This window comes from Aethalodelphis obliquidens, unplaced genomic scaffold (assembly GCF_003676395.1).
Source record: "Aethalodelphis obliquidens isolate GAN/ISIS:26980383/991018 unplaced genomic scaffold, ASM367639v1 scaffold115, whole genome shotgun sequence".
Lineage (NCBI taxonomy): Eukaryota > Metazoa > Chordata > Mammalia > Artiodactyla > Delphinidae > Aethalodelphis > Aethalodelphis obliquidens.
The window spans coordinates 1,545,860-1,566,893 of NW_020838059.1; the positions used below are offsets into that span (position 1 = coordinate 1,545,860).

Consider the following 21,034-nt stretch of genomic DNA (forward strand, 5'->3'; position numbering starts at 1 on the left):
CAAAAGAGAGGGGAAAGGAGTGGGAGGAGGACACAATGTAGAAGGAAGATTCAAAAGCAGCTTCTACCTTCTGTTCCTCCTCAAGAATTCTCATTTCTAGGCTAAGGTAGCCCAGGCCTCTCAGCAGTCCCTTTCCTGCATGGTTTCCAGACTCTTCAGCATCTTCCTCTCTCCCTTTTAGATGCATTTTAGTCTGTGGCTGCTACCCAAATGTTGCCCCCCATCCTGCTATTTTCATTGAACATTTCAAGTACAGGTCTGCCAAGCACAGAGCTAGGCTATGCTATCACTCCCTTGTTTCTGACTCTATCTTTCTATTAATGCAGATGAAGATGGATTTAGTTTTCGGTGCAGCCACAACACACAACTGAATAATATTGAGCTTACAGTCCCTGAAAACCCCTAAATCTTTTTCATTTGTGTTGCTACTTAGCCACATCTCATCCTTTGCTTGTACATCTCATTGTTTTCGGACCCAAATGCAGGATTTCACATTCATGTTTGTGAACATTTAAAAATTATTTTTGACGCATGTATTATTAAGCTTATTTCAGAGTTATTTTGAAAATAACTCTCATCAATTCTGCAGTCAAGTAAATGTCCTATTTTGTTTTGTTTTCATTCTGGAAATTAATTTTCAGAATGAAGGCACAGATAATTAAGCATTCAAGGGCATTGAGTTTTTCAAAATTCATCTTTAAAATGTAAGTGTTCTCAAATTTAATCTGTTGACAAATAACAGATTTAAATTCTTCATTTTGCTGTCTGTTTCAGCTTAAAGTGGGAAAAAAGTGGCAGTGGCATATGCCTAGTCTGTTCCCAGCCTCCTAAAATGGTACAATACTGCAAAAATAACCACAGTCCCTCGTTGCTGGGCAATGGACAGCGTCACAAATCAAACTCCCTTCATTTTTGCATCTACTTATCTAGCTTAATGTTGAGATGGTCACAAACAAGGTACTTGTTATATAAATGAGATTGTTAATGTATTTCAGGAAATTTTTAGATCTTACTTCGTGTTTATGTGTACTTTCTGTGTTTTTAACCTTGGAAGAGATACACATTATTTAGAGCCAAAATTAAAATTACATTAAAAGAACCCAGTCTAACCTTATTACCTTGTGATAAACATGAGCCTTAGAAAAGCCTGTCTGTTGATGTTTTCCATTTGAATGATTTTCAGCAGATGACATTAAGTTATAAGGTGATGTATTTATAAAATCACAGAACGGTATTCTCACTTTAAATGAAATTCAGGTTGTTGTTACCTTTTATTTTTCTCCCTAAACTCTGAGGGAACACAAATTCAGAGAAAACTTTCTCAATCTGGGATGCCTAATTTGTACATTTCCAGTTCTGCTCAGTTTCTGTCTAGTCCTGTATATCTGCTAACAATACTATTCAAGAACATCTTTCAAAAGTATCATAAGTTATGTCCATTATCAGTTATAATACCTATATTATATATGGCATATCAACATTCAGTCCAAAGACACCATTGCCTCTGAACAGATTGTTTTTTCTGCAATTAGGTGCTGTATACTAAGCTAGCTAAGAAAATAAGACTTGACACCATATACCAAGGCTCTATTTAGCAGCACTGTCGTGAAGGTAAATGAACAAAATGGATCTATGAGCACTTTGGAGGAAAGGAACAATAGTGCAATACATAGATAAAGAATTATAATAAAAATAATAACAGTCATCAGATCTGGCCTAAGGGAAATTGGAGAGCAGAAGTAAAAGCAATTTCACAAACCTTATATAACTATCTTCTTCTTTTTGTTTTTGTTGTTTTCTTTGGTTTCCATGGTGAACTGTATTTGCAAAAAAGGCTCACCATTTGGATTAACTGCCCCCATTAGTCCAACATTTCACTCCACCTCACTATCCAAAAGCTCCCTACCAATTTTCCATTTAACCAAATATCCAAATAAATGCAACTAAACAGCTAATTCGTTCAGAAAAGTGGTCAAAATAAGCATTAAGACTTGACTATCTCAAGATGATTTTGAAGAAGTTGAGCAGAAGATAGCCCTTGAAATGATACTGTAGGTAACATGGCCAATTGTGCAAACTACGAATGGGTTTCTTCTGGTACAGTTGGCAACTTTTGGAAGAATAGTTTGGCAGTGCCAAAACAAGGAAAATTGACGGAAATAAGTGTTGTAGGAAAAGTGGAAATTTGAGGCTTCTGATGATTATTTTTCTTTATCATATTTAAAATTGTAATATTGCATATTTATGAATTGTAAACTATATGAACTATAAATGATGCACACTATATATATCTAATATATAGTAGATGTGCATTGTTTATAGTTCATATATACATGTATATATACATATATAAATATATATTTCCTCTGGCTTTTTTGCTTTACCTATTTGAACTAGTGTTTTTTTTTCCTAATTTTAACATAAATTTAGATTTAGAGAAATGTTGCAAGATTAGTATAAAAAATTCCAATTCCGAAGTTTTCTCAGATTCTCTAAATTTTGACATTTTGGTATATTTGTTTCCTCTCTCTCTCTCTGGCCCCCTCCCTCCTTCCCTCCAATTTTTCCTGAACAATTTAAGAGTAGGTTGAAAATATAATATCCACATCACTCATATATGTATATGTGTGTTTCTTAACAACAGGGAATTCTGATTATTTTTTAAATCTACCCTAAAATGTTACTCAACTTTTTAAAAGTTCCTGTTGTAATCACAAATTATTTGCTGTCACAGCAGAAAATACAGGGATGAAGGAAAAAGAACATCACCAATAATTCTCCACCACATAAAGAAATGACCAACATGAATATTTTGTCTATTATTTGAAGTGTCTTCTATGGAACTTCTATGGGCTATCACTCATACTATATGTAATAAAACATAACATTTCTCAAATACTTTATAAAAATAATTTTTTCAAATCCAACACACAATAGCTCATCTTTTGCAGGGAAAAAATATTGATATTTCTTAGCTTAAGCCGAAAATTCCAAGGCAATTCTATGTCTCTCACACTTTCTCTCCCAGTTTGCAGATTCATTGGTTCTTTTTCTTTTTTTTAACATCTTTATTGGAGTATAATTGCTTTACAATGTTGTGTTAGTTTACACTATATAACAAAGTGAATCAGCTGTATGTATACCTATATCCCCATATCCCCTCCCTCTTGCGTCTCCCTTCCACCCTCCCTATCCCACCCTTCTGGGTGGTCACAAAGCACTGAACTGATCTCCCTGTGCTATGCAGCAGCTTCCCACTAGCCATCCATTTTATATTTGGTAGTGTATATATATCAATGCCGCTTTTACACTTCATCCCAGCACACCCTTCATCTCCCCGTGTCCTCAAGTCCATTATCTATGTCTGCATCTTTATTCCTGTCCTGCCGCTAGGTTCTTCAGAAACATTTTTTCTTTTTTTTTTAGATTCCATATATATGTGATAGCATACAGTATTTGTTTTTCTCTTTCTGACATACTTTACTCTGTATGACAGACGCTAGGTCCATCGACCTCCCTACAAATAACTCAATTTCATTTCTTTTTATGTCTAATACTCCATTCTATATATGTGCCATAACTTCTTTATCCATTCATCTGTCAATGGACACTTAGGTTGCTTCCATGTCCTGGCTATTGTAAATAGTGCTGCAATGAACATTTTGGTACATAGCTCTTTTTGATTTATGATTTTCTCAGGGTATATGCCCAGTACTGAGATTGCTGGGTCATATGGTAGTTCTATTTGTAGTTTTTTAAGGAACCTCCATACTGTTGTCCATAGTAGCTGTGTCAATTTACATTCCCACCAACAGTGCAATCGGGTTCCCTTTTCTCCACACACTCTCCAGTATTTATTGGTTGTAGATTTTTGGATGATGGCCATTCCAACCGCTGTGAGGTGATACCTCATTGTAGTTTTGATTTGCATTTCTCTAATGATTAGTGATGTTGAGCATCCTGTCATGTGTTTGTTGGCAATGTGCATATCTTCTTTGGAGAAATGTCTTTTTAGGTCTTCTGCCCATTTTTGGATTGGGTTTTTCGTTTTTTTGATATTGAGCTGCAGGAGCTGCTTGTAAGTTTTGGAGATTAATCCTTTGTCAGTTGCTTCATTTGCAAATATTTTCTCCCATTCTGAGGGTTATATTTTTGCCTTGCTTATGGTTTCCTTTGCTGTGCAAAAGCTTTTAAGTTTCATTAGGTCCCATTTGTTATTTTTGTTTTTCTTTCCATTTCTCTAGGAGGTGGGTAAAAAAGGATCTTGCTGTAATTTATGTCATAGAGTGTTCTGCCTATGGTTTCCTCTAGGAGTTTTATAGTGTCCGGTTTTACATTTAGTTCTCTACTCCATTTTGAGTTTATTTTTGTGTATGGTGTTAGGGAGGGTTCTAATTTCATTCTTTTATATGTAGCTGGACAGTTTTCCTAGCACCACTTATTGAAGACACTGTCTTTTCTCCATTGTATACTCTTGCCTCTTTTATCAAAGATAAGGTGACCATATGTGCTTGGTTTATCTCTTGGTTTTCTATCCTGTTCCACTGATATAGATTTCTGTTTCTGTGCCAGTACCATACTGCCTTGATTACTGTAGCTTTGTAGTATAGTCTGAAGTCAGGAGCCTGATTCCTCTAGCTCCATTTTTCTTTCTCAAGATTGCTTTGGCTATTCGGGATCTTTTGTGTTTCCATACAATTTGTGAAATTTTTTGTTCTAGTTCTGTGAAAAATGCTATTGGTAGTTTGATAGGGATTGCATTGAATCTGTAAAGTGCTTTGGGTAGTATAGTCATTTCCACATTGTTGATTCCTGCAATCAAAGAACATGGTATGTTGCTCCATCTCTTTGTATCATCTTTAATTTCTTTCATTAGTGTCTTATAGTTTTCTGCATACAGGTATTTTGTCTCCTTTGGTAGGTTTATTACTAGGTATTTTATTCTTTTTGTTGCAATGATAAATGGGAAAGTTTCCATAATTTCTCTTTCAGATATTTCATCATTAGTGTATAGGAATGCAAGAGATTTCTGTGCATTAATTTTATATCCTGTTGCTTTACTAACTTCATTGATTACCTCTAGTAGTTTTCTGGTAGCATTTTTAAGATTCTCTATGTATAGTATCATGTCATCTGCAAACAGTGACAGTGTTACTTCTTCTTTTCCGGTTTGGATTCCTTTTATTTCTTTTTCTTCTTGATTGCTCTGGCTAAAACTTCCAAAACTATGTTGAATAATAGTGGTGAGAATCGGCAACCTTGTCTTGTTCCTGATCTTAGTGGAAATGGTTTCAGTTTTTCACCATTGAGAACGATGTTGGCTCTGGTTTGTCATATATGGCCTTTATTATGTAGAGGTAGCTCCCCCTGTGTCTATTTTCTGGAGGGTTTTTTATCCTAAATCGGTATTTAATTTTGTCAAAAGATTTTTCTCCATCTATTGAGATGATCATATAGTTTTTCTCCTTCAATTTGTTAATATGGTGTATCACATTGATTGATTTGCATATATTGAAGAATCCTTGCATTCCTGGGATAAACCCCACTTGATCATGGTGTATGATCCTTTTAATGTGCTGTTGGATTCTGTTTCCTAGTATTCTCTTGAAGATTTTTGCATCTATGTTCATCAGTGATATCGGCCTGTAGTTTTCTTTCTTTGTGACACCTTTGTCTGGTTTTGGTATCAGGGTGGTGGTGGCCTCGTAGAATGAGTTTGGGAGTGTTCCTCTCTCTGCTATATTTTGGAAGAGTTTAACAAGGATAGATGTTAGCTCTTCTCTAAATGTTTGGTAGAATTCGCCTGTGAATCCATCTGCTCCTGGGCTTTTGTTGGTTGAAAGATTTTTAATCACAGTTTCAATTTCAGTGTTTGTGATTGGTCTGTTCATATTTTCTATTTCTTCCTGGTTCAGTCTCATAAGGTTGTGCTTTTCTAAGAAGTTGTCCATTTCTTCCAGGTTTTTCATTTTATTGGCATAGAGTTGCTTGTAGTAATCTCTTACGATCCTTTGTATTTCTGCAATGTCAGTTGTTACTTCTCCTTTTTCATTTCTAATTCTGTTCACTTGAGTCTTCTCCCTTTTTTGTTGCTGCGTCTGGCTAATGGTTTATCAATTTTGTTTATCTTCTCAAAGAACCAGCTTTATTTTTATTGATCTTTGCTATTGTTTCCTTCATTTCTTTTTCATTTATTTCTGATCTGATTTTTATGATTTCTTTCTTTCTGCCAACTTTGGGGTTTTTTTTCTATTTTCTCTAATTGCTTTAGGTGTAAGTTTAGGTTGTTTATTTGAGGTTTTTCTTGTTTCTTGAGGTAAGATTGTATTGCTCTAAACTTCCATCTTAGGACTGCTTTTGCAGCATCCCATAAGTTTTGGGTGATCGTGTTTTTGACATCTTTATTGGAGTATAATTGCTTTGCATTGGTGTGTTAGTTTCTGCGTTTTCATTTTCAGTTGTTTGTAGGTATTTTTTGATTTCCTATTTGATTTCATCAGTGACCTCTTGGTTATTTTGTAGTGTATTGTTTAGCTTCCATGTGTTTGTATTTTCTACAGTTTTGTTCCCTGTAATTGATATCTACTCTCATAGCATAGTCGTCAGAAAACACACTTGATATGATTTCAATTTTCTTAATTTTATCAAGGCTTGATTTGTGACCCAAGATATGATCTATCCTGGAGAATGTTCCATGAGCCCTTGAGAAAATAGTGAATTCTGTTGTTTTTGGGTGGAAAGTCCTAAAAATATCAATTAAGTCTATCTTGTCTGATGTGTCATTTAAAGCTTGTGTTTCCTTATTTATCCATTGGTGAAAGTGGGGTGTTAAAATCTCCTACTATGATTGTGTTCCTGTCGATTTCCCCTTTTATGGCTGTTAGCATTTGCCTTATGTATTGAGGTTCTCCTATGTTGGGTGCATAAATATTTACAATTGTTATATCTTCTTCTTGGATTCATCCCTTGATTATTATGTAGTGTCCTTCTTTGTCTCTTGTAATAGTCTTTATTTTAAAGTTTATTTTGTCTGATATGAGAATTGCTACTCCAGCTTTCTTTTGATTTCCATTTGCATGGAATATCTTTTTCCATCCCCTCACTTTCAGTCTGTATGTGTCCCTCGGTGTGAAGTGGGTCTCTTGTAGACAGCATATATACAGATCTTGTTTTTGTATCCATTCAGCCAATCTATGTCTTCTGGTTGGAGCATTTAGTCCATTTACATTTAAGGTAATTATCTATATGTATTTTCCTATTACCATTTTCTTAATTGTTTTGGGTTTGTTATTGTAGGTCTTTTCCTTCTGTTGTGTTTCTTGCCTAGAGAAGTTCCTTTAACATTTGCTGTAAAGCTGGTTTGGTGGTGCTGAATTCTCTTAGCTTTTGCTTGTCTGTAAAGGTTTTAATTTCTCCATCGAATCTGAATGAGATCCTTGCTGGGTAGAGTAATCTTGGTTGTAGATTTTTCTCTTTCTTCTCTTTAAATATGTCCTGCCACTCCCTTCTGGCTTGCAGAGTTTCAGGTGCAAGAGCATCTGTTATCCTTATAGGGATTCCCTTGTATGTTATTTGTTGCTTTTCCCTTGCTGCTTTTAATATTTTTTCTTTGTATTTAATTTTTGATAGTGTGATTAATATGTGTCTTGGCGTGTTTCTCCTTAGATTTATCCTGTATGGGACTCTCTGCACTTCCTGTACTTGATTTAGTATTTCCTTTCCCATATTAGGGAAATTTTCAACTATAGTCTCTTCAAATATTTTCTCAGTCCCTTGCTTTTTCTCTTCTTCTTCTGGGAACCCTATAAGTCAAATGTTGGTGCTTTTAATGTTGTCCCAGAGGTCTCTGAGGCTGTCCTCAATTCTTTTCATTTTTTTTCTTTATTCTGCTCTGTGATAGTTATTTCCACTATATTATCTTCCAAGTCACTTATCTGTTTTTCTGCCTCAGTTATTCTGTTATTGTTTCCTTCTACAGAATTTTTAATTTCATTTATTGTGTTGTTCATCATTGTTTGTTTACTCTTTAGTTCTTTTGGTCCTTGTCAATATTTCTTTTATTTTCTCCATTCTATTTCCAAGATTTTGGATCATCTTTACTATCATTGCTCTGAATTCTTTTTCAGGGAGACTGCCTATTTCCTCTTCATTTGTTTGGTCTGTTGGGTTTTTACCTTGCTCCTTCATCTGCTGCATATTTCTCTGTCTTCTCCTTTTGTTTAATTTACTGTGTTTGCGGGTCTCCTTTTTGCAGGCTGCAGGTTCGTAGTTCCCATTGTTTTTGGTGTCTGCCCCCAGTGGGTGAGGTTGGTTCAGTGGGTTGTGCAGGCTTCCTGTTGGAGAGGACTGGTGTCTATTTTCATGGTTGGGAATGGAACTTGCCTTTCTTGTGGCCAGGGCCGTGGCCAGTCGTGTGTTTTGTTTTGTTTTATTTTTCTTTTGCCGTACGCGGGCCTCTCACTGTTGTGGTCTCTCCCGTTGCAGAGCACAGGCTCCGGATGTGCAGGCTCAGCGGCCATGGCTCACGGGCCCAGCTGCTCTGTGGCATGTGGGATCTTCCCAGACCTGGGCACGAACCCGTGTCCCCTGCATCGGCAGGCGGACTCCCAACCAATGCGCCACCAGGGAAGCCCCCAGTGGTGTGTTTTTGTGTGTCTGTGAACTTAGTATGATTTTAGGCAGCCTCTGCTAATGGGTGGGGTCGTGTTCCTGTCTTCCTAGTTGTTTAGCATGGGGCTTCCAGTACTCGAGCTTGCTGGCCATTGGGTGGGGCTGGGCCTTAGCGTTGAGACAGAGATCTCTGGAGAGCTTTTGCCGATTGATATTACATAGGGCTGGGAGGTCTCTGGTGGTCCAATGTCCTGAACTCTGCTTTCCCACCTCAGAGGCTCAGGTGTGACACAAGGTCAGAGCACCAAGACACTGTCAGCCACATGGTTCAGAATAAAAGGGAAAAAAAAATAAAGAAAAAAAATTTTTAATTAAAAATTAAAAAATAAAGTAAATTTTAAAAAAATTATTAAAATAAGAAAATAAAATTAATTTTAAAAAGAAGATAGCAACCAAACTAATAAACAAATCCACCAGTGATAACAAGCGTTAAAAACGAAACTAAGATAAACATAAAAGTCAGAAACAAATCAGTCATAGACAGCAAACCCCAAGTCTACAGTTGCTCCCAAAGTCCACCGCCTCAATTTTGGGACAATTCCTTTTCTGTTCATTTATTCCACAGATGCAGGGTACATCAAGTTGATTATGGGGATTTAATCCTTTCCTCCTGAGGCTGCACAGAGAAATTTCCCTTTCTCTTCTTTGTTCGCACACCTCCTGGGGTTCAGCTTTGGTTTTGGCCCCACCTCTGCATGTAGGTCGCCCTCAGGCATCTGTCACCCACCCAGAGAGGACGGAGTTAAAGCATTGGCTGATTAGGGTGCTCTTGCTCACTTAGGCTTGGGGGAGGGAGGGTAGTCATAATTGGAATGCAAGTCGAGCCTGCAGTGGCAGAGGCTGGCATGATGTTACAACAGCCTGAGGTGTGGTGTGTGTTCTCCCGGGGAAGTTGTCCATGGATCATGGGACCCTGGCAGTGGCGGGCTGCACAGGCTCCCGGGTGTGTGTGTGTGTGGATAGTTACCTGTGCTTGCACACAGGATTCTTGGTGGCGGCAGCAGCAGCATTAGCGTTTCATGCCCGTCTCTGGGTCTGAGCTGATAGCAGTGGCTCGTGCCCATCTGTGGAGCTCGCTTAGGCAGTGCTCTGCCTTCTGTGGGCACACGCGGAAGGAATCCCCTCTCTTCACGCACCGCAAAACAATGGTCTCTTGCCTCTTAGGCAGGTCCAGACTTTTTCCCGGACTCCCTCCCAGCTAGCTGTGGTGCACTAGCCCCTTTCAGGCTGTGTTCACGCAGCCAACCACAGTCCTCTCCCTGGGATCTGACCTCTGAAGCCTGGGCCTCAGCTCCCAGCCCCCACCCACCCCCGCAAGTGAGCAGAGAAGCATCTCAGGCTGGTGAGTGCTGGTCGGCACTGATCCTCTGAGTGGGAATCTCTCTGCTTTGCCCTCCGCACCCCTGTTGCTGTGCTCTCCTCTGTGGCTCCAAAGCTTCCCCCCCGCCCACCCCCTGTCTCCGCCAGTAAAGGGGCTTCCTAGTGTGGGGGAGCTTTTCCTCCTTCACAGCTCCCTCCCAGAAGTGCAGGTCCTGTCCCTATTCTTTTGTGTTTGTTTTTTCTTTTGCCCTACCTAAGTAAGTGGGGATTTTCTTGCCTTTTGGGAAGTTTGAGGTCTTCTACCAGCGTTCAGTAGCTGTTCTGTAGGAGTTGTTCCACATGTAGATGTATTTTTGATGTATTTGTGGGGAGGAAGGTGATCTCCATGTCTTACTCCTCTGCCATCTTGAAGGTCCTCCCATTGGTTCTTATCTTGACAATATCTCTCTTCTTTCTCTTTCAGTTTTCATTCACTTATTTATTCAAAATTTCTAACTGCTTTCTAGGTAACAGGTGCTGAACTATGATAACATGGGCTTTAGAATCAGATGAACTAGTTTCAAATTGTAACACTCCCTCTGACTAACTTCTGTGATCTTAGGCAAGTTGCTTAACCTCTCTGCACCTCAGTTTTCTCATGTGTTACAAAGGGATACTAATAGTGGTATACAATAGCCCCTCTTGTCCACAGTTTTGCTTTCCCTGGTTTCAGTTACCCAACGTCAACTGTGGTCCGAAAATATTAAATGGATAACTCCAGAAATAAACAATTCTTAAGGTTTAAATTACATGCCATTCTGAAGTAGTGTGATGAATCTCATGCTGTCCAGCCCCATCTCGCCTGGGATCACCAACCATCATCTGCTCCTGAGAGCCAATCATTGACATTGCCATGGCTAGACGATCCATGATCTCCCGAAGCAGATGATCCTCCTTCTGAGATACCGTCAGAAGGTCAGTAGTAGCCTAAGGCTACAACATAATGCCTCCATCAATCACCTCACTCCATCTCATCACATAGGCATTTTGTCATCTCACATTATCACAAGAAGAAGGGCGACTAAAGTACAATAAGGTATTTTTGAGAGAGAGAAAGAGCACATTCACACGTTTTATTACAATATACTGTTATAATTATTCTACTTTAGTATTAGTTATCATTAATTTCTTACTATGTCTAATTTATAAATTAAATTTTATCGTAGGTATGTATTATAGAAAAAAACACAGTATTGTACATATATAGGATTTGGCACTCTCCATGGTTTTAGGCATCACTGGGGATCTTGGAAGGTATTCCCCATGGATAAAAGGGGACTACTGTACTACTTTTAAAACAGTACCTGGCTCACAGTCAGCATTAAACAAATGTTGCTGTTATTGCTGCTACTGTCCCTGTTGCTACTATAGGAGTGTTGTCAAGGTAAATGTGACAATGTATAGAAAATGCTTAACATGGTGCCCCACTATAGTAGCACATGATAAACAATAGCTATTATTAGCATTATTTCTGTGTTAGGCACAAGAGGTACACAGATGAGTAAGTCATCCTCTCTACTCTTGGAGAACTAACCGCCCAGTATTTACAGCTACCAGATTAATCCAACCGTACTTTAGAGTTCAGTTCAAATGTGACCTTATCCACAAGGCTTTCACTGATCCCCTCAGCTGGGAAGAATATTAAAAATATTGCCTTTTACTAAAATTTCCATGACCGATTTTTTTTCCTACACTTCCCTTATCAAATTTTAGCACATTATATTTTTATTTGTTTACACATTTTTCTCTATTTCTAGACTTTTAGTTACTAGAAGGGCAGTGAATGTGTTTTATTAATCTTTTAGCTGCCAGAGTATATGCAAAGGGTTTTGCATTCTTTTGTCCTTCCTTCCATCTTCATTCATCTTATTCCACCAAATATTTGAGTGTTCCTTGTTTATAGTGGGTATTTGAAAAAGGCTGGTTAAATAAATAAGCAATGGGGTTAATCATTTGAAATTCAAGAAGGTGCATGTTATTAGGTCTATCTCATATATTTTCAAAAAGTATAAAATTTAAACTACTTGAGGCCATAAGAACAGATTTCCACTTCATTTTGAGTTTGTGCTAAGTTCCACTTGGTAACTTTTTGGCTCCATCTTACAGCTATTTCAAGTGGGATTCTTTCATGGTGTACATATTTTTAAAATATTGTCATGCTGTGCCCAGGATAGTCACAGAACTTCCACAGCAAGTGCTCCTTGTTGAAGTACAGAGTTATTAATAATGACAAGTCATTTGGATACTTTAATTAGTGTCCAGCACTATTTCCATTAGTTAATACATATTTTTAACATCATAGTGCCCTACAACAATTGTATTGTAGATTTCCCTGGCACTGCAATTTCCCCAATGGATTATGCCATCCTATGTTTCTGGAGATCTTGTTAAAAATACTAAGAAAATGTCTTCTGTAGGTAAAGGTCACATAGTTAATCAAAAATATTTTTAATGCCAACTGGTCAAACCTTTTCCTCTACTCCTTTTTAAACATGTAGAAGACTTTCCATAATCTTTCTCCTACACTCCTACCCTTCCTCTTCCTTTTGTTCACTTGATTCTGAATAAAGGGGTACAGGAAAAGGAGATTAGATAGGGCCATACAAAAATCTCTTCGGAGTTATCCAAACACCAAGCAATCCTAGACACTACTGCCATCCAAAATTCAGTTGCCATAGTTTGTAGCAAAAGTCAGTTCTGTGTCTTTAGTAACTGTAAAGTTATGAAAATAGCTGTTATATTAAAGCATTAGAAAGTGTATTTACCCAGATACTTAGTAAAATATAGTCATTGATTAATATGTGGAGCTTTTTCTGTTTTGTTCACTCATGTATTCTCAGAACTAGAAAGCAAAGTAGATGTGCAATAAATATTTTTGATTAAATGCACAAAGGAAGAGATCTCACAGTACCTAAACACTGTGAGCTCTAAAGACTATTTTTTTAAGTTGTTTTGAATGTAGAATTACCAAACAGCTGTTCTGATTTTTATTAGGTGAATCCCATCAAGTGTTTTACTAATTTCCTATAGCAATTTTCATTATTTCTGAGAATGGAGACGGAAGTCAGATGAAATCACCTTTTCATTTGAACTTACTGCACTTAATTTTGATTTTTTTTCTCCTACACAAGATATCTCCCTCTAAACTGTCCTCCTCCAAACCCATTCAAAGTTATCTACTTGTACACATTGGAGTCTGAGATAGACACTGATTTTTAAATCATCAGACCTCTGAAAAATGCTAACATTTTCATATATGGGTATTTAATATGCATAACTCTAATTGTAAACTACCCTGTCTCTAGTTTTTGTTTTCTTTTGAAACAGAAACCTGAACTACTAGGAGCCTGAATTAGAGGGACAGGTGGACTGTCATCTCAAAAAGTGTCCTCTGAGCCTTATCCCTGAGGATCTGTGCCCAGGATAGCATAACTAACATCAGGGAGCATTAGGAGTAGAGAAGGTCATTTTCTACTTGGTTAGAAGCTCTCCCCTTGGACCTAGATCATGACCTGGCCTTTCAGTTTGGCACAAGGAAGAAATTTTACTAAAAAGTGATATGAGACACACATGGCCCTTAATGATCTGGCTCCTGTCCATGTCCCTAACCTCACTTCCAGACACACCTCGTGCTGCCATATTTTGCACTTCTTTGCCCTGCATTCCCAAAAAAGTAAATCATATGGTGGAATGTGAGGGACACATCAGGTGTGTGAGGCAGATGTTTTAGAGTAGGAAGCCTCATAGGTGCTCTCACCATACCTAATTATGGGGATGTTTCAGTCTGGAGAACTTGGATTGAGAACTTCCTAAGTGCTGCCAATCAGAATTAACTGTTTTCTCCTCTACACTCCCATAATGTTTTGTTTGATGTTCTGTCTTTCAAAACTTACCATGCTTTGTGTTATATTATTCTTAGCTGTGAATGTGGATATATCTCCCATTAGATCATAATCTTGAAGGCAGAGTTTATCTATTTTCTCATGTCTCTCATCATTTTCTACAATACTTTGGGTATAATCAAGCTGAATACTTATTTTTAATTGTTCAAAAATAAAGATGATGCTATGGGACCTGAGAGGGTATCCATTTGAGTCCTATTCAAGTTTCCCCTTCCCCATCACTGTCCTGTCTCTACCCCAACCATCATCACCAAGCTAAATCCCAGATACCACTGTAAAGAGATATTTTTTAAAACACGATTAGGCTGAGGATAACAGGTTTAACTCACAGTTATTGAATACTCATTTGACTGATGAGGAGATGGAGACCCAAATAACTTTCAGTAGCTTTGCCAAATGTCACACAATTACACAGCTAGTAAGTGGCTCTGCCAGGACTGAAATTCAAGCCCCCTGACACGAAGTCAAAGTCTCTTTCCACAAACGCTGAAACGTTTAGATGGACTTCTCTCACTCTCTAGTTTATAATTCTAATGCACCTAGTTGTTTAATCAGAAACTTATTTTGTGTACCCTCAGCCAGGAAGAAGCTAAATATTCTGAACACATGAAGCTCATTTTAATGACATACTTATTTCTATGTTTATGTATTTGTGCCTTTATTTATATTATATTTTTTGTGTTTGTATGTTTATGTATCCAGGTATTTAGTGTACTTATGTATTTATATGTGTGTGCTTATTTTTTATGTATGCTTTTATGTATTTCTTTATCTTACCTGTAGGGCTATGAAGCTCTTACTCCCAATGCTATTAGAGGAGAGCACATCGGTTAATTGTACCGTAATTTCCTATAGTGTTTCTGAGGATTTCAGCTTAAAATAGGTGTTGAATTTCAATGAAAAGACCCCAGCTCTTGAGCTCCTGGGGGAGAGGACAGAGAGAGCAGCTTTGTGCAGAACCAAATTGCTGAGCTTTGGAAACACCTCGAAGCCAACGGAAACTTCAGCTACAAGAGCAGGAAAAAAAGAGACCAAAAGCTACCCAAGCTTAAAAGAGAATGAGGAAAATGATGAAGAGAAGCTCAGGAGCAAGCAAGAAGTACTGTGATGCTACAGAGGAACAGGGACCTCAGAGAGTTCAAGAGGTATAGCTGGCCTGGAGAAGCAGCAGGCAGAACCCAGAGAAAGGGCCAACATGAGGGAGCTGATGTTTCCCACCCTGAAGGTGATACAGGACCATGTGGACGTTTTAAAGAGCACACAGGAAAAGCTCATCAAAGACTACGGGACACTGATGAATGAGGTCACAGGACTGAAAGAAACCCTAAGAGAGGAAAATTATCGAATAAATATCATGGAAGAGAGAACAGTACAAATGAGGACCAAATTGAGCTTCAGTCTCAAAAGATAAAAATTTTAAGCAAACAGTTCTTCACAGAACAAGAAGAGGTGATGGATCTTGAAAACACATCAAGGAGGTATAATATTTGTGTATCTGGCATCACTGAAGGTATAGAAAATGAGAGTAACCTTGAAACTATTATTGAGGAAATTATTGAAAAACATTTTCCAGAGCGAAACAAAGATCTCAACTTACAGAGAGAATTTACAGGTCCCCACTTAAATATACCTCTTAAAGTAAAAGTCCAAGGCACATAATTGTACAGTTCCTGAATTTGAAAGAAAAAGAAATAATCTTGCAAGCTGCTCAGAAAAAAAAGGAGGACTGATTTTCAACAAAGTAAAGATAGGGCTGACCCCTGACTATGCCTTACTTACAGTGCAAGAGAGACAAAGTTGGAGCAAGATCTACTACCACCTGAAGTTCCTGGGTCTGAAGCCTCAAGTGAACCATCCTGCCAAGCTATCTTGCCTATTTGAAGATGAGAGAAGAATGTTTGACAATCAAGATGACTTCAAGGGATTTGTCAGCAAAACTCCAAAACTACTGGCTTTTCTGCAAACAGCTGCAGCCCAGGGAGAGTGTGCTCCTTGAGATAAGTGACTAAATTGATATACAAAACTGTTTCTTAATAGAATGTAGATCTTAGTTTTATGATTAATTTCATTTTTGCCAGGGTAATTAGTGAAAATGAAGTACAAATGTAATGTTGACCGATTTGCCCTTAAGTGTATGTATATCTACATCTATATCCATATCTTTACCTATCTATATATCTATCTATCATCTATCTATTCTACATGAGAAGGGGAGAAGAAAAAGTTTTAAAAAATGGGAAGGGATGAGGGAGGGATAAATGGAAAAGAGGATATGAATACAGCAAGATAATAGTAGTGGGTGGGATAGGGAAACATTGGAATATGATAGATAAAATAATAAAAAATAATTTTATTGTGAATGTGAAAGCAATAAACTATAGGAAATTAACAGACTTGTTCAGAGAAAGAAAGTTTTCCCCCACCCTCTGTCAAGGGTACTTGGATCTTTTAGAAAATTTGACCATATCTTAGAGCACAAAACAAGTAGAACTGGAAGAGATGCATGTACATTGAAATGATTGCCTATAAACTGATATTTTTAGAAACAGATTGTAAACAGTGGGTGATGTTGCAGTGATGTGTTTTTAAATTGCTAATTTGTATTGCTCCTGCAGTTTATATGTCTCCATTTAACTTTAATTAATATAATTTGTTAATCATACAATAAATGGAGCTTAAAGAACCCAATTGTTGACTTCTTTACTTTCCTTTGGACAACTGATTAAAAGCTCCCGAATGACATTACCTCCCTTCTCTTCCTCATATCCCAGCCCCCCGAAAATTTCTACAATTTAGACACACTGGAGGCAAGTCAGACTCTGAAGCAGAAAAAAAAAGCTTTCCTGGCACTGGCACTTTAAAGCATCCTGCCTGTGTCAGACCTAAACTGCTCGTCAAAGCCACTCTGCCTGCCCACCAAAGGCAGTGGGGCTGAGCCCACCTCTTTCCTTCTGGGGCCATCAACTTCATCCAACATAGGAAAAGGGGACAATGAAACACTTTGCAGCCCACCCTCAGAGGCTTCCTTCATTTTATAAGTCTATCCCTGAACTCTTACCCCCATGTACTCAGATGCACACAACATACAAGCACACACATCTTTTCTTCTTGTTGTTTCTTATATAAATAAAAGGCATCTTATGATGCTAGGAGAATTATTATTTGGGGACAGTGGGGCAATAGTTTACCTTCCTGGTAAATGGTATGTAGGCCAAACAGAACCTTGTGGCCCTGCTAGATTGGAACACCACAAAACATCATTTTCTCTATCCACCCATTAACCTTAAGTTAAATTCACCTAGGCAATCACACTGTTGGTTTGCTTTACGACAGGCATCCAGAAGCCTGATCATGCAGGTCTCCATGGCTTATGGCTCACAATGAATGTTTTGATTAAATAAGTTTCAGTTCTGGTTCATCACTTGCATTTGATTTATTCTTGGAATCTTCCTTCACAGTCCTGAAAATACCCTCAGTTATAGCTTCTGGAAGTGACTTAATGCCCCAAACTGTGCCTTTAATAATTGAAATCCTGGATAAGTTGAAACCCAAACTCTGTGGATGGGCCCCAGCTTCCCTTTCCATCTCTAAAAGAAGGTACTTCCCACCTCCAAACCTCAACACCCCTACCCCAGGTCTTACTGTTAGAACCTAATCTGTCTGGTTGGGCCTCCTCACTGTCCCAGAGCACTACCTGTCTAGTGCCACCTTAGTTCCTTTCTTGTCTACTCCATGGCTGAGACTTAATGGGGAGTTGGGAGGAGTGCTAAAACATATTAGCACCTCTCCTGTGCACCAAATACTCTAGAGATCTAACTCAGCCTTTAGGTGGCTTACCACAGTAGTAAAGTGGGGGGAGGAGGAATGCACTATAGTGCTCATCATTCTCTTGAGATTGTATGAAAATTATCAGGATTCTTGGTAGTTCCTGTTTACCACTGAGAATCACTGTCCTAAAGCATAAAACTGGAAGAAAGTGGTTTGTGTTAGCATACGGTATTTATTATTCTTGTTCTGACTTACTTCACTCTGTATGACAGATGCTAGGTCCATCCACCTCACTACAAACAACTCAATTTCATTTCTTTTCATGGCTGAGTAATAGTCCATTGTATATATGGGCCACATCTTCTTTATCCATTCATCTGTCGATGGACACTTAGGTTGCTCCCATGTCCTGGCTATTGTAAATAGGGCTGCAATGAACATTGTGGTACATGACTCTTTTTGAATTATGGTTTTCTCAGGGTATATGCCCAGTAGTGGGATTGCTGGGTCATATGGTAGTTCCATTTTTAGTTTTTTAAGGAACCTCCATACTGTTCTCCATAGTGGCTGTATCAATTTACATTCCCACCAACAGTGCAAGAGGGTTCCCTTTTCTCCACACCCTCTCCGGCATTTATTGTTTGTAGATTTTTGGATGATGGCCATTCTGACTGGTGTGAGATGATACCTCATTGTAGTTTTGATTTGCGTTTCTCTAATGATTAGTGATGTTGAGCATCCATTCATGTCTTTGTTGGCAGTGGGATAGGAGAGGGTGGGAGGGAGACGCAAGAGGGAGGAGATATGGGGATATATGTATATGTATAGCTGATTCACTTTGTTATAAAGCAGAAACTAACACACCATTGTAAAGCAATTATACTCCAATAAAGATGTTAAAAAAAAAGAAAGAAAGTGGTTTGTTAGTGAATGTTTAACGGCTTTCTGAGGAAAAAAACCCTGATTTGTATCATTTGCTTGTTCAGTGGTGTAAATTCTATGGCCGTGGCCAATTTTTAGCTACCAACATGATGTTACTAAATGCTGGGTTAAGGCAAGATGCATACATTCAGCTCTCCTGAGCCAGGCATAGCTGCCTCCAGCACATCACTGGGAGGAGACCACCTTTGCCCTGTGCATCTCCTGGTTGGACTACTATAACACAAATTTAGCTTAAAAAAAATCTCATCATCCTAGACTGGACTTAATTACAGAGAAAGTCTCCCCAGACAAACCTGTGCATGTACATGGTCCTTGGTGTCTCACTTCCTTTAAGCTCCACCTTCTTGAAGCTTTTCTAGCACTCCTCTGGTCCCAAATACAGCTTTTGTAAGACAGTTGCTCTTTTATTCTGTCTAGGCCGAGAGTCTTTAGACCTTACAAATCACATTAATCCTGCCTCTACACTCAACCACACTCCCTACTTCAATGTGCATAGTATGTACTCAGTAAAACCTTGTGTTTAACAGTTGTCTCATAATTCGTAACAGGCGATTTTGAAGCTTTTGCAGGAGGATCCCTTTTCCAGTCCCCAGGGCTCAAGGTGTCAAAGTGCAAAGGGGTATGGCTCACCATACCCCTTCTGGTATCACCACCTCCCAGGACAGTAACAGTGAGAGCTCCCATACCACCCCACCTCCTGTACATCTCACCAGTTTAAGGGGATGGAGAGTCAGAGGAGGGCCAACCTTTAAGAATAAGACTGATCATTCTCAAAACATTCCTGAAAGAGGAGTTGTTTAATATCAGCCAGCTCTAGAGTAATAAACCAGGAGAGAAACCCAGACTTCTTTTTTTTTAATTTTTATTAAAAAATATTTTTATTGAAGTATAGTTGATTTACAATGTTGTGTTAGTTTCTGGTGTACAGCAAAGTGATTCAGTTTTATATATATATATATATATATATATATATATATATATTCTTTTTCAGATTCTTTTCCACTATGGTTTATTATAGGATATTGAATATAGTTCCCTGTGCTATACACTAGGGCCTTGTTATTTATTTTATAAACAGTAGTTTGTATCTGCTAATCCCAAACTCCTGATTTATCCCTCCCCCACCCCCCCTTTTCCCCTTTTGTAATCATAGGTTTGTTTTCTACCTATGTGAATCTGTTTCTATTTTGTAAATAAGTTCATTTGTATCACATAACCACACTTAAGTGATATCATATGGCATTGGTCTTTCTCTCTCTGACTTACTTCACTTAGTATGATAATCTCTAGGTCTATCCATATTGCTGCAAATGACACTATTTCATTCTTTTTTATTGCTGAGTAGTATTCCATTGTGTGTGTGTGTGTGTGTGTGTGTGTGTATTTATATAAATACACACACACACACCTTCTTTATTTATTCTTCTTTCGATGGACATTTAGGTTGAGGAAGCTCTTTCCGTATTGCCATCATCTCTATTTTATTTTTCCCTTTGGCAGATCATGAAAACCAGTCTATTCTGATCATGTAAGTATCCAAGGTGGAGTGTGTTTTCATATCTGTGGCCCTTTGTCCCCAATGCAGAAGAGGAAGATGCCACTTGCTCTGTTTTGTTAATGAGAAAGTACCGAGAACAAAGTCTGTGATGCAAAGATGTGGGGGGGGCGGCGCTGAGGAGAGATGGGCAGGAAGGCCTGTGAGGCCTTAGGAAGCTGGAGCTCCCCATCCAGCCTGCTCAATGGTGCCGGTCTCCCCCGGGGCCCCTGCCTCTCCGAGTGGTCTCACATTTGTTGGGAGGTGTGTGTTTGCCGTGGCTCACGTGACATCTTAGGGGGCCCGTTTACACACACGGGGCTTGTTTCTCTTTGTCTCTCTGTTTCGATTGCTCCAAACAGCTGAGAATCCAGGGCAGGAAAGACTGTGAACACCAAAAGGATCACCCAGTACTTTGCAACAATTGCAGCGTCTGGAGACCTCACCATGAAGAAGCACTCCAAAATGAGGTTATGGAGAGGAGAAAGGCTTGCCCTGCTTCCGCTGCCAACCTTTGTCTTGAAGTGTGTGTATGTGGTGGGGGGAAGGCCAGCAGAGCCAATGTCAAGAACTCCACCTCAGCTAAGTCATAGCCCCAGTCTCTCTTGGCCTCTATCACCAGCTTTATAAATATTGGGCTGCAAAATTTCCTCTAGGGAGCTTGGCCAGAGAATATTTCTCCTTCTGCAGGCAGGCTACAAGGTCCAAGACCCACAGAGGTAGCCTAGAGATGGAGCTTCTAATATCTCAATTGCCAGCCATAGTTTGAATGAGGGGCTTCTATGAAGTCTGAATAATAAGTCCTTTCAAGATTCTACAGTGACCCAGAGCAAAAAAAAGAGTGAGTGGTATTCTCACC

General features: G+C 38.6%; 1 long non-coding RNA gene across 1 annotated transcript in view; it reads left to right on the forward strand.

The window, feature by feature from the left end:
• Positions 1–16,619, forward strand: part of LOC113615314 (uncharacterized) — a 58,939-nt gene extending 42,320 nt beyond the window's left edge. Inside the window, exons 2-3 of the long non-coding RNA XR_003430966.1 lie at positions 10,703–10,944; positions 14,715–16,619. This is a non-coding gene — a long non-coding RNA (uncharacterized LOC113615314). The remainder of the gene's footprint in view (positions 1–10,702; positions 10,945–14,714) is intronic.
• The last annotated feature ends 4,415 nt before the right edge of the window (positions 16,620–21,034 follow it).